Here is a 16,145-nt window from a genome sequence, read left to right as displayed (position 1 = left end):
CACAGTGGCCCAACTGTAAACCCCACCAGCATCAAGATCCCTGGTTAGAACAGAACTAACTGTGGCTCCCTCTTAGAGGGTGTCCTGAGAAACACACTTGCTCAGGAGCCAGAAGTTCTATAGTTTTCCTAGCTATAATTGTCTTACCAGAAAATGGGATCTTGGGGTCTTGGGACTAAGTGACTTCTCTGCCCCAGCTTGTGGTGCTATACACAGACTATTAGCTGATTAGTCTTCCCAGACACTATAGGCCATCAACTTCTCACTCCTATCATCCAAGGAGCTGAAAAAGAAATCTCTTTTTGTTAAAAATGCCGTCTCCCTGTTGTTCGTGGATGTCGCATAAACCCTTCATAGCTGACAGCTGCAGTCATTGCACCCATGATCTCACTGATGGCACCAGGCTCCATAAGCACATGTGGCTACCAGCCAGGGATGGCAGCAGACCCTCCCTTGCTGTACACATGGGTTTGTCAAGTTCCATCCCAGCTCTAAATGCTGTGACCAGTGCAAAACAGGGCCTGGGCCTGACCCTCTCCCTAAACAGATTTCCATGTAGCACAGCTTGTCTGCACTGCCTTGCTGATCAAGAATAAGTGCCATGCTGTCCCCTGCCCATAGTGCCTGAATTCAGATATTAACATACATGGAGTTTACCTTAAAGGAACTCATAAGATGATAACTCTATCCTCTGGTGTGAAGCAGGCACCAGAATCAACACAGGAACGATGGAGTGTGCGGATGGGGCAGAAAGGCTTGAAGTCAGGCAGGCACTGGAATTCTGTGTCAAAGAGAATCAGGTAGCAGAGGCAGGAAGGGACAAAATGCAAGTCCTGAGGCTAGGGCTGGCTTCAGGAACACAAGCAAGCAGTGACTTCGAGCTGAAGAGAGATATGGAATGTATCCACTCACATCAGATAGGCTGGCAGCCAGACCACCATCCCCACCCTCTCCTTGCCCAGCAAACAAAAAAGGTGCTTGGCCAGCACGTTGGTGTTGGACAGGTGCAGTATATGGAGGGGAAAGGACAGAACAGGATGTTTCCATAGACTTTACTCCACTTCCTTGAGTGGGAAGATTGGGGGGAAATGATTCCATAAACTGATGGGAATATGAATGGGGAAACAGGAAGTTGTACCTGGTATGAGATGTCAGACAAGGTAGTCATAGCACTAATATTTCCAGGAGCCTGGCATGGTAATGAGATCGTTAGAGGCTAAAGTCAGTCAAATGCAACAGGTTCAGTGAATCGTGAGAGTTCAGCATCAGAAGACTCTGAAAGCTGAGGGGTTCTGAGCTCAAAAATCTCCTACTGTCCCCACTGTCCCCACTGCCCGGGAGCCCTGGCAGCTTCGGAAAGCAGAGCAGGCAATACTGTAAGTCTTCACTGAGGCAGGTGGGTGCATTTGACTTTCATGGGCATAAAGCCCTCATATCCCAAGAGACTTCATTTCTTTCTTCACTCTCACATTTACCTCACACCCCGGTCTTCTGGGAACTGTGACACTTCCATTTTCTAACATTCATCTCAGCCTGGAAGCGTGGCATAGCATTAACTGTGTGTGTGCGATTGCCACGAATTGCAATTAACTTTGTTTTGAAAACTTCCAGAGTCCCTAGGGAAACTCAAGGCATGGCAGGTTCAGGATTCGCTCCTCTAGACCCCCAGGTCTAATTCACAGGAAGGTGTGATGCACACCAGACTTCAGCTACAACCCTCTCGGCACTAGGGCCTGGAAAATATCCTGCAGCAGCACTTACAACTCACACTGAGTGTAAAGAACCTGCACTTGACTGTCAAAGGAGGCGTCAGAGGGCACAGGGCCCCCCTGGGAGCAGTGGTGGTGGAAGGGGGTTGGGGGAAGCTACAAGACAGGTGATGAAAGAAGCCCGATTATTTTAGCCCAAGGCAAAAGGCAGAAAGGACCAGTTTCTCATCACAAGACTGCATTGCTTCTCCCGGAATTGAACCATTTCACCGAGCGTGCAAATAAGGAGAAGCAGTTAATATGCAACTCTAATAAAGAATTGCTGAGCGGGCCCCTTCATGCTCGACGCTGTCAGGTAGCAGAGTGGAGAGACTTATTGGTGGAAATATAAGATAAATAAGTTACAACCCTTATCCTAAGGGGGTCCTTTGCAACGTACATGCATAATTTACGGCAGATGAGCCAAGACTTAGAGAGGAAGGCGTGCTGGCATCTGGGTTGCGGGGCAGCAAGGCAAGCCAGGCGTTTCATCTGCAGCCTGAAATAAGGAAGAGAATTTTCAACTCCCAGCTTGATCAGGGGCTACAGAGAAAACGGGGGTGGGGGAGCCATTCATTCAATTGAGTCAAGAAAAATGCACAGGGGTTGGGGTACACTAGGGGACCATGGCAGACATGAGGAGCCAGTGAGGCGGTAGAAAGAACAAGGGTGGCTTGTTGCAGCCCCAGAACTGAATATGTGTGTTTTCTTTCTTTCCACCTCTCCTCCTCTCTCCTCCTACTCACCCCTTTCCCACCACTGTACTTGCTACTTGAACTTTGGGTCACAGCCTGCACCCTAAGAAACCACAGTTGGCTACTCATCTTCAAGAAGCCACACAGGCAAATTAATAGTAAAAAGCAGAAATGGGAGGGGCTGTTCAATATGGCCGCATTGGGAAGAGATTCAATAATGGTCTCTAGTACTTCTTTGGGGTCTGGATTGGGATTAAAGTTTAAATAGAGGATCAAGAATATGAATGCTTAAATAGTTCAGTCAAGGAGTGGTTCCATCCACCATTGACCCTTCAGTGCCTGGGCTTCAGTCTCATCCTGGAGGATGGTCTGACAAGTGATGAGAACCATGTGAAATCTTTTCCAGGACAGGTCTCCCCTCTGGCTAGTGTCAGACTTCCAGCATAGGATTTCTATAGAAGTTTCCAATTCTTGAGTCCATTGTTTCAATACTTAGAAAGCCAGATTGAGGAGCACAAGTATCTCTTTCCAATATATTCCCACCAGGCTAGGCACACACATACAAGCACATTACTTCCTTACCACTGGATACATGTGGACACTCCCTAACACACACACACACATATACACACAAGCACACACACATATACACACATGCGCACATACATGTGCACATAGAGGAATCCCATACACCCAGGTACCCATGTTCAAATTTGCACACATGCATTTATATATGCACACACACAATGCCTACTGGTGCACAGACAAGCTTATATTTTCATATGTATATGTGTGCATAGATGACACTATTCACAAGTATCATACTCTCTCACAGAGGTAAAAATGCACACAGGCACCCATACATGATACACATGTGGCTGGGGAGCACAGGTGACCCAGAGGAGCCCCTACATGGCCCATTTTAATGGTACTCAAAGCCATAGCATAGCCTGGGGTAAAGAAATGCCAAAACTGCTGCCAGAACTTGAAATGAAAATCCCAGGGAGCCTGAAACTGCTCTCCAGTAGAATCATGTGCTGTGCTGCTCAGGGTGGTATGTAGGAAGAAGATGGTAGCCGCTAGCCTGCAACCCTCCACAGGAACATCTCATCTCCCCCACAAGGATCCTGTGAGCACACCTGCATCCATAGATCTGGAGACAGGAGCTCACAACAAGTGGAAGATCTGTATATGACAGGGTAGTAGAGCCAGAGGTTAGCATTTGACCAATAGGGAGCCACTGGGCCAGCTTTTGAATGCCACGTAGGGCAGGTGACCCTGTGGGGCCAGGCCCTCATGCTGTGGCTTATTTTCTGCCTACATGGCTCTGTGAGGCTTGAATTAGGATCCTTGTGGACAGTGGGGCTGCCCATTTGCTCTGAGTCCTGGATGCTTGACACCTAAAGCGCCTCAGCTAAAGAAGAATGTATTTTAAACTCCTCCCTTTGCCTGGCAGCTGCAAGTCAGACCATGGGAAGCATGCTTTTCCACAAGCTTAAGAACAGAATGCACAAACTACTCAAATTAAATGATTTTGGAGAACCAAGAAAAGAATCTAAGAAAGGCAAGGCATATGTAAAGTCAAAAAAGGCTAAGAATGTCAATCTAAATGCAGAAGTTACAGAAAGATATCAAAGAAGGCCCATGCCCCTCATGTAAGTATGGTTCTCACTTTTAAAACATTATTGTAAGTTACCACATTATCCTATTCGAAGGGATTTATAAAGATCTCAAATGCAGGACAGATTTGGTAAGCTTCAAACCCATTAGAACTTAAAAAAAAAAATAGCGATTAAGGAGGGGTGGTCTCTCTTTATGGGAGAAAGTATGCCATTAATAACCCGGAACAAACATATTTAATGTGGAAACTTCATCGTGGAGGAGGGGCATGAAAGATGAAATGTGGTTTCATAAGAATGGCCTCCATAGGCTCATATATTTGAAAGCTTAGTCACCAGGGAGTGGCACTGCTGTGTGACCTTGGACTCTAATACAGCTATTCTGAAAATGGACTTCTTTTCCCCCATTGTGTTTGGTTTTAGCTTTTGTGGGAGTAGCGCAAGACAAAAGGTTGTGACCAGCTCATTAACAAGAGAAACAAATAGCTGAAGGGAAAGAATGAAATTATTAAGTATGACTTGATGCAGAAACTCAAAACAGCTTGCAGACACCAGGATAGAGCTCATGGAATGTTCAGTAAGCCACTGGATACCAGGCTTCATAGAAAGCAGGGCCACACCCACAGCACACAGAAAAAGGCCCCGTTGAAAATCAGTGATTACTTCTCAGAAACCAATTTGGACCCGTGGGGACTGAAGTCGCTGAACAGGGTCTTGATGAAGACATTGAAATAATTTGAGCATCAAAATGTATAACAAAGAATAGAGAGTGAATCTTTAAATTGAAGAAGAATCTATTAATCTATTCTGGGATGATAATTACCTGAGAGTGGGGAAGGTCAGTCATCAAGACAGAGGAATGCTGTCAAGTGAGGACAGGATGATTGAAATGAAAATCACTGTCTCACTGAGCACAGGACAGCTGAGACCTTGTGATGGGCACTAAAACCACCAGGCAGGAAAGCTCAGGGACAGGACATTTAAAGACTCTTGAGAGTCACACCTCAGAGTCATCGTCTCTTGTAAGGCTAAAAGTTGCCTGTCCACAGAGAAAGAAATTCAGCCAAACTGTCTGAGCCAAATGATGGAGCTGAGTGAACACCCCAGCAACAGAACAAGGCAGCATCCTGCACCCGTGAGGAATGCACATCTGTGTGCAACATCCTGTGGACGGTGAGGTGAATTGAGAGTGAGCACACGCAAAGATGCCAACTGAGGCATCAGCAAAGGCCACTCAGACTCTTAAAAACTAAACACAATCGGGGGTGGGGGGGAAACATCCATTTGCAGAGTAGCTGGATTAAAGTGCAGCAGCTCCATTCCCTGGTGCCTAAGTGTTTAAATGTATGAGCCTAAGGGGGCCAGTCTTATTCAAAATCACATGTGCACATATATAATACATTTAAGAGTTAAACTTAGGTACATCTGTAAACATACATATCATGCCTAAGAATAGTCAGTAACAGGACCACAGGCAGTGACACTCTAAATTTAGCTACAGACTCATATTGAAGCCCTTTAGAATCTACTGTGGAATCTGGGACCCCAATTCTGTACACAGCATGAAAGACTCAAGGATTACCAAGAAAAATTGAGTTCGCAAAAGAATAAAAGATTGGAGGGGACAGAGAAGGGAACACTCACACTACCAGAGAGCAGATTGGCATATCATAAGGCTATAGGCATTAAGACAGTGAATGGGGGGGGGGCACTGAGGTGTCTCGGTGGGTAAGAAGCTCTTGTCAGAAAGCCTGGTGGTCTGAGCTTGATTCCTGGAACCCGTATGGTGGAGGGAGAGAGCCAACTCTGACCCCCACATGTATGCCATGAAACACTAACGCTGCCCAAACACACACACACACCAAACAAACAAATGCCAAAGAAACACTGGTGTCGGAGACAGAAGACACCCATAGATCCACACACAGAACAGGAAAGCTAGCAACTGTTGGGAAAAACAACAACAAAAAAAAAAAAAACAAAAAACAGATTGATCAACAACACAAACAGCATTAAAGTCAGCAGGGAGAGTATGGACTGTTCCAAAAAAGACAAGACAGTTTTTCATATTCTTAGGGAAAATATAAATTAGGTACTTGCTTCATAAGCCTTATAATTCTTTTTTTTTATTAGGTAATTTCCTCAATTACATTTCCAATGCTATCCAAAAAGTCCCCAATACACTCCCCCCCCAGTCCCCCACCCACCCACCCCACCCCTTGGCCCTGGCATTCCCCTGTACTGGGGCATATAAAGTTGGCAAGTCCAATGGGCCTCTCTTTCCAGTGATGGCCTACTAGGCCATCTTTTGATACAAATGCAGCTAGAGACAGGAGCTCTGGGGTACTGGTTAGTTCATAATAATGATCCACCTATGGGGTTGCAGTTCCCTTTAGCTCCTTGGGTACTTTCTCTAGCTCCTCCATTGGGGACCCTGTGATCCATCCAATAGCTGACTGTGAGCATCCACTTCTGTGTTTGCTAGGCCCCGGCATTGTCTCACAAGAGACAGCTATATCTGGGTCCTTTCAGCAAAATCTTGCTAGTGTATGCAATGGTGTCAGCATTTGGAAGCTGATTATGGGATGGATCCCTGGATATGGCAGTCTTTAGATGGTCCATCCTTTCTTCACAGCTCCAAACTTTATCTCTGTAACTCTTTCCATGGGTGTTTTGTTCCCAATTCCAAGAAGGGCACAGTGTCCACACTTTGGTCTTCATTCTTCTTGAGTTTCATGCGTTTAACAAATTGTATCTTATATCTTGGGTATGCCAAGTTTTTGGGCTAATATCCACTTATCAGTGAGTACATATTGTGTGAGTTCCTTTGTGAATATGTTTCCTCACTCAGAATAATGCCCTCCAGATCCATCCATTTGCCTAGGAATTTCATAAATTCATTCCTTTTAATAGCTGAGTAGTACTCCATTGTGTAAATGTACCACATTTTCTGTATCCATTCCTCTCTTGAGGGGCATCTGGGGTCTTTCCAGCTTCTGGCTATTATAAATAAGGCTGCTATGAACATAGTGGAGCATGTGTCCTTCTTACCCGTTGGGACATCTTCAGGATATATGCCCAGGAGAGGTATTGCTGGATCCTCTGGTAGTATTATGTCCAATTTTCTGAGGAACCGCCAAACTGATTTCCAGAGTGGTTGTACCAGCTTCCAATCCCACCAAAAATGAAGGAGTGTTCCTCTTTCTCCACATCCTCGCCAGCATCTGCTGTCACCTGAATTTTTGATCTTAGCCATTCTGACTGGTGTGAGGTGGAATCTCAGGGTTGTTTTGATTTGCATTTCCCTGATGATTAAGGATGTTGAACATTTTTTCAGGTGCTTCTCTGTCATTCGGTATTCCTCTGGTGAGAATTCTTTGTTCAGTTCTGAGCCCCATTTTTTAACGGGGTTATTTGATTTTCTGGAGTCCACCTTCTTGAGTTCCTTATATATATTGGATATTAGTCCCCTATCTGATTTAGGATAGGTAAAGATTCTTTCCCAATCTGTTGGTGGTCTTTTTGTCTTATTGACGGTGTCTTTTGCCTTGCAGAAGCTTTGCAACTTTATGAGGTCCCATTTATCGATTCTCGATCTTACAGCACAAGCCTTTGCTGTTCTAGTCAGGAATTTTTCCCCTGTACCCATATCTTCGAGGCTTTTCCCTACTTTCTCCTCTATAAGTTTCAGTGTCTCTGGTTTTATGTGGAGTTCCTTAATCCACTTAGATTTGACCTTGGTACAAGGAGATAGGAATGGATCAATTCGCATTCTTCTACATGATAACCGGCCAGTTGTGCCAGCACCATTTGTTGAAAATGCTGTCTTTTTTCCACTGGATGGTTTTTGCTCCCTTGTCAAAGATCAAGTGACCATAGGTATGTGGGTTGATCTCAGGGTCTTCAATTCTGTTCCATTGGTCTACTTGTCTGTCGTTATACCAGTACCATGCAGTTTTTATCACAATTGCTCTGTAGTACAGCTTTAGGTCAGGCATGGTGATTCCTCCAGAGGTTCTTTTATCCTTGAGAAGAGTTTTTGCTATCCTAGGTTTTTTGTTGTTCCAGATGAATTTGCAGATTGCCCTTTCCAATTCGTTGAAGAATTGAGTTGGAATTTTGATGGGAATTGCATTGAATCTGTAGATTGCTTTTGGCAAGATAGCCATTTTTACAATGTTGATCCTGCCAATCCATGAGCATGGGAGGTTTTTCCATCTTCTGAGATCTTCTTTAATTTCTTTCTTCAGGGACTTGAAGTTCTTGTCATACAGATCTTTCACTTCCTTAGTTAGAGTCACGCCAAGGTATTTTATATTGTTTGTGACTATTGAGAAAGGTGTTGTTTCCCTAATTTCCTTCTCTGCTTGTTTATCCTTTGTGTACAGAAAGGCCATTGACTTGCTTGAGTTAATTTTATATCCAGCTACTTCACCGAAGCTATTTATCAGGCTTAGGAGTTCTCTGGTGGAATTTTTAGGGTCACTTATGTATACTATCATATCATCTGCAAAAAGCGATATTTTGACTTCTTTTTTTCCGATTTGTATCCCCTTGATCTCCTTTTGTTGTCTAATTGCTCTGGCTAGGACTTCAAGTACAATGTTGAATGGGTAGGGAGAGAGTGGGCAGCCTTGTCTAGTCCCTGATTTTAGTGGGATTGCTTCCAGCTTCTCACCATTTACTTTGATGTTGGCTACTGGTTTGCTGTAGATTGCTTTTATCATGTTTAGGTATGGGCCTTGAATTCCTGATCTTTCCAAGACTTTTATCATGAATGGGTGTTGGATCTTGTCAAATGCTTTTTCAGCATCTAACGAGATGATCATGTGGTTTTTGCCTTTGAGTTTGTTTATATAATGGATTACATTGATGGATTTTCGTATATTGAAACATCCTTGCATCCCTGGGATGAATCCTACTTGGTCAGGATGGATGATTGTTTTGATGTGTTCTTGAATTCGGTTAGCGAGAACTTTATTGAGGATTTTTGCATCGATGTTCATAAGGGAAATTGGTCTGAAGTTCTCTATTTTTGTTGGGTCTTTATGTGGTTTAGGTATCAGAGTAATTGTGGCTTCATAGAATGAGTTGGGTAGAGTACCTTCAGATTCTATTTTGTGGAATAGTTTGTGAAGAACTGGGATTAGTTCTTCTTTGAAGGTTTGATAGAACTCTGCACTAAACCCATCTGGTCCTGGGCTTTTCTTGGTTGGGAGACTATTAATGACTGCTTCTATTTCTTTAGGGGATATGGGACTGTTTAGATCATTAACCTGATCTTGATTTAACTTTGGTACCTTGTATCTGTCTAGAAACTTGTCCATTTCATCCAGGATCTCCAGTTTTGTTGAGTATAGCCTTTTGTAGAATGATCTGATGGTGTTTTGGATTTCTTCAGGGTCTCTTGTTATGTCTCCCTTTTCATTTCTGATTTTGTTGATTAGAGTACTTTCCCTATGCCCTCTAGTGAGTCTGGCTAAGGGTTTATCTAGCTTGTTGATTTTCTCAAAGAACCAGCTCCTTGATTGGTTGATTCTTTGAATTGTTCTTCTTGTTTCCACTTGGTTGATTTCACCCCTGAGTTTGATTATTTCTTGCTGTCTACTCCTCTTGGGTGAATTTGCTTCCTTTCGTTCTAGAGCTTTTAGGTGTGTTGTCAAGCTGCAAATGTGTGCTCTCTCTAGTTTCTTTTTGGAGGCACTCAGAGCTATGAGTTTTCCTCTTAGAAATGCTTTCAGTGTGTCCCATAAGTTTGGGTATGTTGTGGCTTCATTTTCATTAAACTCCAGAAAGTCCTTAATTTCTTTCTTTATTCCTTCCTTGACCAAGGTATCATTGAGAAGAGTGTTGTTTAGTTTCCACGTGTGTGTTGGCTTTCTATTATTTATTTTGTTATTGAAGATCAGTCTTAGTCCATGGTGATCTGATAGGATGCATGGGACAATTTCAATATTTTTGTATATGTTGAGGCTTGTTTTGTGACCAATTATGTGGTCAATTTTGGAGAAGGTACCATGAGGTGCTGAGAAGAAGGTATATCCTTTCATTTTAGGATAAAATGTTCTGTAGATATCTGTCAGATCCATTTGTTTCATAACCTCTGTTAGTTTCACTGTGTCCCTGTTTAGTTTCTGTTTCCATGATCTGTCCATTGGTGAAAGTGGTGTGTTGAAGTCTCCCACAATTATTGTGTGAAGTGCAATGTGTGCTTTGAGCTTTACTAAAGTATCTTTAATGAATGAGGCTGCCCTTGTATTTGGCGCATAGATATTCAGAATTGATAGTTCCTCTTGGAGGATTTTACCTTTGATGAGAATGAAGTGCCCTTCCTTGTCTTTTTTGATGACTTTGGGTTGGAAGTCAATCTTATCAGATATTATAATGGCTACTCCAGCTTGTTTCTTCATACCATTTGCTTGGAAAATTGTTTTCCAGCCTTTCATTCTGAGGTAGTGTCTATCTTTTTCTCTGAGATGAGTTTCCTGTAAGCAGCAAAATGTTGGGTCCTGTTTCTGTAGCCAGCCTGTTAGTCTATGTCTTTTTATTGGGGAGTTGAGTCCATTGATATTAAGAGATATTAGGGAGAAGTAATTGTTGCTTCCTTTTATTTTTGTTGTTAGAGTTGGTGTTCTGTTTTTGTGGCTGTCTTCTTTTAGGTTTGTTGAGGGATTACCTTCTTGCTTTTTCTATGACGTGGTTTCCGTCCTTGTATTGGTTTTTTACTGTTATTATCCTTTGAAGTGCTGGATTCATGGAAAGATAATGTGTGAATTTGGTTTTGTCGTGGAATACTTTGGTTTCTCCATCTATGGTAATTGAGAGTTTGGCTGGGTATAGTAGCCTGGGCTGGAAATTGTGTTCTCTTAGTTTCTGTATAACATCTGTCCAGGCCCTTCTGGCTTTCATAGTCTCTGGTGAAAAATCTGGTGTAATTCTGATAGACTTGCCTTTATATGTTACTTGACCTTTTTCCCTTACTGCTTTTAGTATTCTATCTTTATTTAGTGCATTTGTTGTTCTGATTATTATGTGTCGGAAGGAATTTCTTTTCTGGTCCAGTCTATTTGGAGTTCTGTAAGCTTCTTGTATGTTCATGGGCATCTCTTTCTTTAGGTTTGGGAAGTTTTCTTCTATAATTTTGTTGAAGATATTTGCTGGTCCTTTGAGTTGAAAATCTTCATTCTCATCCACTCCTATTATCCGTAGGTTTGGTCTTCTCATTTTGTCCTGGATTTCCTGGATATTTTGAGTTAGGATCTTTTTGGATTTTGTATTTTCTTTGATTGTCGTGCCGATGTTCTCTATGGAGTCTTCTGCACCTGAGATTCTCTCTTCCATCTCTTGTATTCTGTTGCTGATGCTTGTATCTATGGTTCAAGATTTCTTTCCTAGTGTTTCTATCTCCAGTGTTGCCTCAATTTGGGTTTTCTTCATTGTTTCTACTTCCCTTTTTAGGTCTTGGATGGTTTTATTCAATTCCATCACCTGTTTGGTCTGGTTTTCCTGCAATTCTTTAATGGATTTTTGTGCTTCCTCTTTAATGTCTTCTACCTGTTTAGCAGTGTTCTCCTGCAATTCTTTAAGGGATTTTTGTGCTTCCTCTTTAATGTCTTCTACCTGTTTACCAGTGTTCTTTTGTATTTCTTTAAGTGTGTTATTAAAGACCTTCTTGATGTCCTCTACCATCATCGTGAGATATGCTTTTAGAACCGGGTCTAGCTTTTCTGGTGTGTTGGGGTGCCCTGGACTGGGCGAAGTGGGAGTGCTGGGTTCTGATGATGGTGAGTGGTCTTGGTTTCTGTTAGTAAGATTATTACGTTTACCTTTCGCCATCTGGTAATCTCTGGGATTAGTTGTTATTGTTGTCACTGTTTAAAGATTGGAGCAGACTCTGTGTTCCACTCACCAGAAGTCTCAAAATCCTGTGGCAGGTGCCGTGGGTAGCTGGCGGGTGTCAGCAGACCCTGCGCTCTAGCTACCCAGGTGTTGGTCAGACCCAAAGAGGCTTGTGGCCCTACTCAGGCCGGTTTTCTGCTTCCCTAACTAATGCAGTCTCAGGTCCCGTGCGCAATTGGATTGGAACAGAAGCTGTGTTCCACTCACCAGAAGTCTTAAGATCCTGTGGCGGGTGTTGTGGGTAGCTGGCGAGTGTCAGCCGACCCTGCGCCCCAGCTACCCCGGTGCTGGTCTATAAGCCTTATAATTCTTAAAAATCCCAAATTGAAAGCAACATGACACATATCCTACAAGGAGAATTTCATTGTGACATCAGAATAGAAGATGATTTCTTGTAAAAAAAGGAAAGTTCAAACTACAGGGGAAGAAATCTGGTAAATGTAACTGCATTCAAAGTAAGATTCCCCCCCCCTCATAAAAATATCATGAAAGGAATAAAAATGCCATGCACATAACAGGAAATATCTAGTAAACATATCTAAAAGAGATCAGTACTTGTACCAACAGAGAGCTTCTATGAGTCAGAAGGGCAAACAGAAACTATGAAGGACAAACAGAAACCATGTAACGGAAGACTAAGCTGAAGACAAGGGCAAGCCTTTCAAAGAAGTAGAAATATACATGATTAGAAAAAGCACAACTTCATTAGCAATTTTGAAAAAAATAAAACTAAACGTGATATGCTAAAGACTGGTAAAACCAAGTGTGCTGGCTGGTTTTATTTCAACGTCACACAATTTAGAGTGATCAGAGAGGAGGGAGCCACAACTGAGAAAAAAATGCCTTTGTAAGATCCAGCTGTAGGCAAACCTGTAGGGCATTTTCTAAATTAGTGATTGGTGGTGGTGGTTGGGTAGGGATTCCCCTTTGAAGGTGGCGCCATCCCTGGGCAGGTGGCCCAAGGTTCTATAAGAAAGCCTACTGAGCACACTATGGGGAGCAAGCCAGTAAGCAGCACCCCTTCATGGCTTCTGCATCAACTTCTGCCTCCAGGTTCCTGACCTGTTTGAGCTCCTGTCCTGACTTCCTTTGATGATGAACAGTGATATAGAAGTATAAAGCAAATAAACTCTTTTTTCCCCAAGTTGCCTTTAGTTGTGATGTTTCATCACAGCAGTAGGAACCTTAACTATGACACCCAGCATGGAGAAGGAAATGTACTAGTCAGCTTTTGTTGCAGTAACAAAGAGCCCCAATAATCATTTTTTGTTGTTGTTGTTATACAGTAGTTTTAGGGATTGCCTCTCCAACCTATCCCCATGTGTGCTCTTTGCAATATGCAAGAGAAATTACAAGATCTGGGAACATGCAAGACCAGAACACTGCTAGTTTGATCACATTCATTGGCTCCACAGAACCTAGGGCAGGAAGCACACTTTGAGAGGGCAGCTCTGTAATAAGTTAATGAACTGGACACACAGCACCCACACCACAAACCAGTCAGACCCTTACACTGTAGGGAAACCATCCATGACATAACACCATGCATGTCTTACTGAGACGCAATTTGCTCTCCCCACAAGCCAGATATGACTCCATGCAGAACAGAACCCCCCCACCCCACCCCCAAAGAAACACCAGCTCCTAAGAACCAAAGAACAACCAGGCCGAGGATATAGCCCACTTGATAGAGCACTTGTGCGGAATGTGCCAGAAGCCTGGGTTCAATTCTCAGTACCACAAGGGAATAAAAAGAACCAAGAAATGTTCAGAAATGACAATAGCAATGTCATCTATAGGAGAATAGATTGATGAGCCACTGTGCTGAGAGGGTGGGAGTTATCCAACACTAATTCTAAGAAAAATGAAGGCCAGCTACAGACAACATAGATGAATCAGCCGTGTGTGCACTTAGCATCCATTTTACTCGTAATTCAAATTAAATAAAATTAATCAAAATTGGAGGTTGTTCCTCATTTAAACACCAAACAACATTTAGCCACAAAATTCACAATGATGACAACAAGACAGAAGGAGGGGATAGAGGGTCCTTCCAAAAGTGGCAGGATCATTCTAGTTCTTTAAACTGTGCATAAACTTATATACACTTGGAGCTATAAACCATATTTCATAGCTATTCTCTTGGGAGTGTTCAAAGGTGAGGATTGATAGAAAGAGAACACCTAGGCAGGGTTTCAATGTACGTCAAACATTCAGCCTGTGAGGGAGAGGTATTGCCCACCAGAGGAGTTGCTGCTGGGAGTGACCAGCGACGGAGTGCCAAGAGAGCAGGCCAAATTGTCAGCACTCCAGCCCAAGTCTTTAAAGTTACAGCTTCTATAGCCTGTGCCTTCCCCTGGCCATGAAATGCAGATATGGTATCCAGTGCTCCACACACATGCACTTGCATGCAAACATGCAACCCTAGTGCTAGTACCTTTGTCTTTAAGATGGATAAGTGAGGTTGGAGAGATGGCTCAGTGGGTAATAGAGTCTACAGTTCTCACAAAAGACAAAGGTTCTGTTCCCAGTACCACTCCAGCTCCACGGTCATCTTCTGGACTTTTCAGGCAATTCACACACACACATACAGACAGACAGACACACACACACACAGAGACATACAAATAAGAGGAAATGAACAATGATGTCAGAGATGTCACCTAACCTCCCAGGAGCCAGCCAGACTGGTATAGCTCCTGGACTATCTCATCAGTTGTTCATAGTATGCAAGGGGCAGGAATCTATAAAAGCAGAGTGAAGAGAGCAACTCCAGTTGAAACCTGAATTGCCAAAGCAAACACACACACAACGTCCAGGATGGTTTCTTAGCCCCTGATACCCAGTACCCAGCCCTGGGGGCCCACAGGCAGGCCTGGGAGAGAGGGTGGAGACTTATGATGTCTGCTGTGATATCTTGACCACTGTAATATCAAGTCTTTGTCTCTGGGAGATGTATGCATGAGTCTATATAGAAAAGGGGGCCCTGCATCAGTGAATGACTTAAGGAGCTAATGAGCACACCCTAGATTATCTAGGCAGGAAGGTACTAAATGGGGTCGTGGTGTCCCTGTGAAGTAAGACAGGGGACGACTTGTGTGGTGGGAAGGGGGTGTGAAGATCTGAGAGGGGTCCCTGCAGGTGTCAGACAGGGAAGGGAACTGTGAGAAGAGATGAGAATGAAAACCAGCTCAGATCAGACTTCTGGGAGTCTAATGCCAGGCAGTTCATTGTCAGCAGATTTAAAACACTGTACAATCCGTGTCAAGATTTCCAGGCAACAGTCATTCCAATTCCAGGTACACAATGCAGTTTGAGGTGTGACTACACAGGACCTCCTTTACAAAGGTGTGACCATGAGGGTGGGTTCTGTAGCTAACAGGCCTAGAATCTAGTGCGGTCTCTGACCAAGACATCCTCTAAGGATGGGTAACAGTCTAGGGTAGGAAGGGACTGGGATGATCATTCTGGGGAATTTAGGTGAGGTTTGCCTCTATAGCAAAAGGTGGGTGAGATCTGCCTCCACACATAGCAGAAAGGCCACCAGGTCATTAAACAAAATCCACTCCCAGCCTTCATGACAGGAAAACTGATATTTTATCCCCACCACTGAAAAGAGGACCCTGTGTGTTTAATATCCTTATTTTCCTAGTGACCTCTGTGCCCCCAACAAAGATGGGGCAGAGAGAGACTTCTAGATGCTGGCAGTGAAAATTATAGGGGTGAAGCTGCCACCAAAGCCTTGGGAAGGCAGGGAGGACCCTCCCTAGAGCCTCAATAGGAACCTGGTTCTGAAAGCGTCTAAATTTGGGGGTTTCTGGCTTTTGGAATTATGGGTGAAGAGAGAAGATATCCTTGTTGGCCTGTGCTATGGTCGCTTGTTAGAATAGCCCAGGACACTGGTGGTAGAGCTAGACCTGAGCAGGTAAGCAGGTCAAGTACAGGGATCTAAACCAGATGTTATTCACCAAGTACAGTGCTAGGACTGCCCAGAGGGAGGAAGCCAGGGTGACCGCATAAGGCACAGCCCTGCCTTGGTGCTGTGTATCCACTGTGGCAGAGCTGTGCCCTCAAACATTTGCTAGATGCACAAGAGTCTCACATAGTTTTCCGTGAGTTCCTCTCCCCAGACTTTGCATAAGAAACCTCAAGGACAGAGGCCCATTGGAATATTCCCAGATGCA

The 16,145-nt window shown here is 43.6% G+C and overlaps 1 long non-coding RNA gene across 1 annotated transcript in view; it reads right to left on the bottom strand.

Annotated features, from left to right (window-relative positions):
* Positions 1 to 234: 234 nt before the first annotated feature.
* Positions 235 to 16,145, bottom strand: part of LOC110306404 (uncharacterized) — a 104,871-nt gene continuing 88,960 nt past the window's right edge. The window contains exons 2-4 of the long non-coding RNA XR_002379259.3: positions 2,149 to 2,247; positions 658 to 781; positions 235 to 283 (exon numbers count right to left, since the gene is read on the bottom strand). This is a non-coding gene — a long non-coding RNA (uncharacterized LOC110306404). The remainder of the gene's footprint in view (positions 284 to 657; positions 782 to 2,148; positions 2,248 to 16,145) is intronic.

This window comes from Mus caroli, unplaced genomic scaffold, assembly GCF_978045245.1.
Source record: "Mus caroli unplaced genomic scaffold, Mus_caroli_1 scaffold_14, whole genome shotgun sequence".
In the NCBI taxonomy this organism is placed as follows: domain Eukaryota; kingdom Metazoa; phylum Chordata; class Mammalia; order Rodentia; family Muridae; genus Mus; species Mus caroli.
This window is presented reverse-complemented; position numbering and strand designations above follow the sequence as displayed.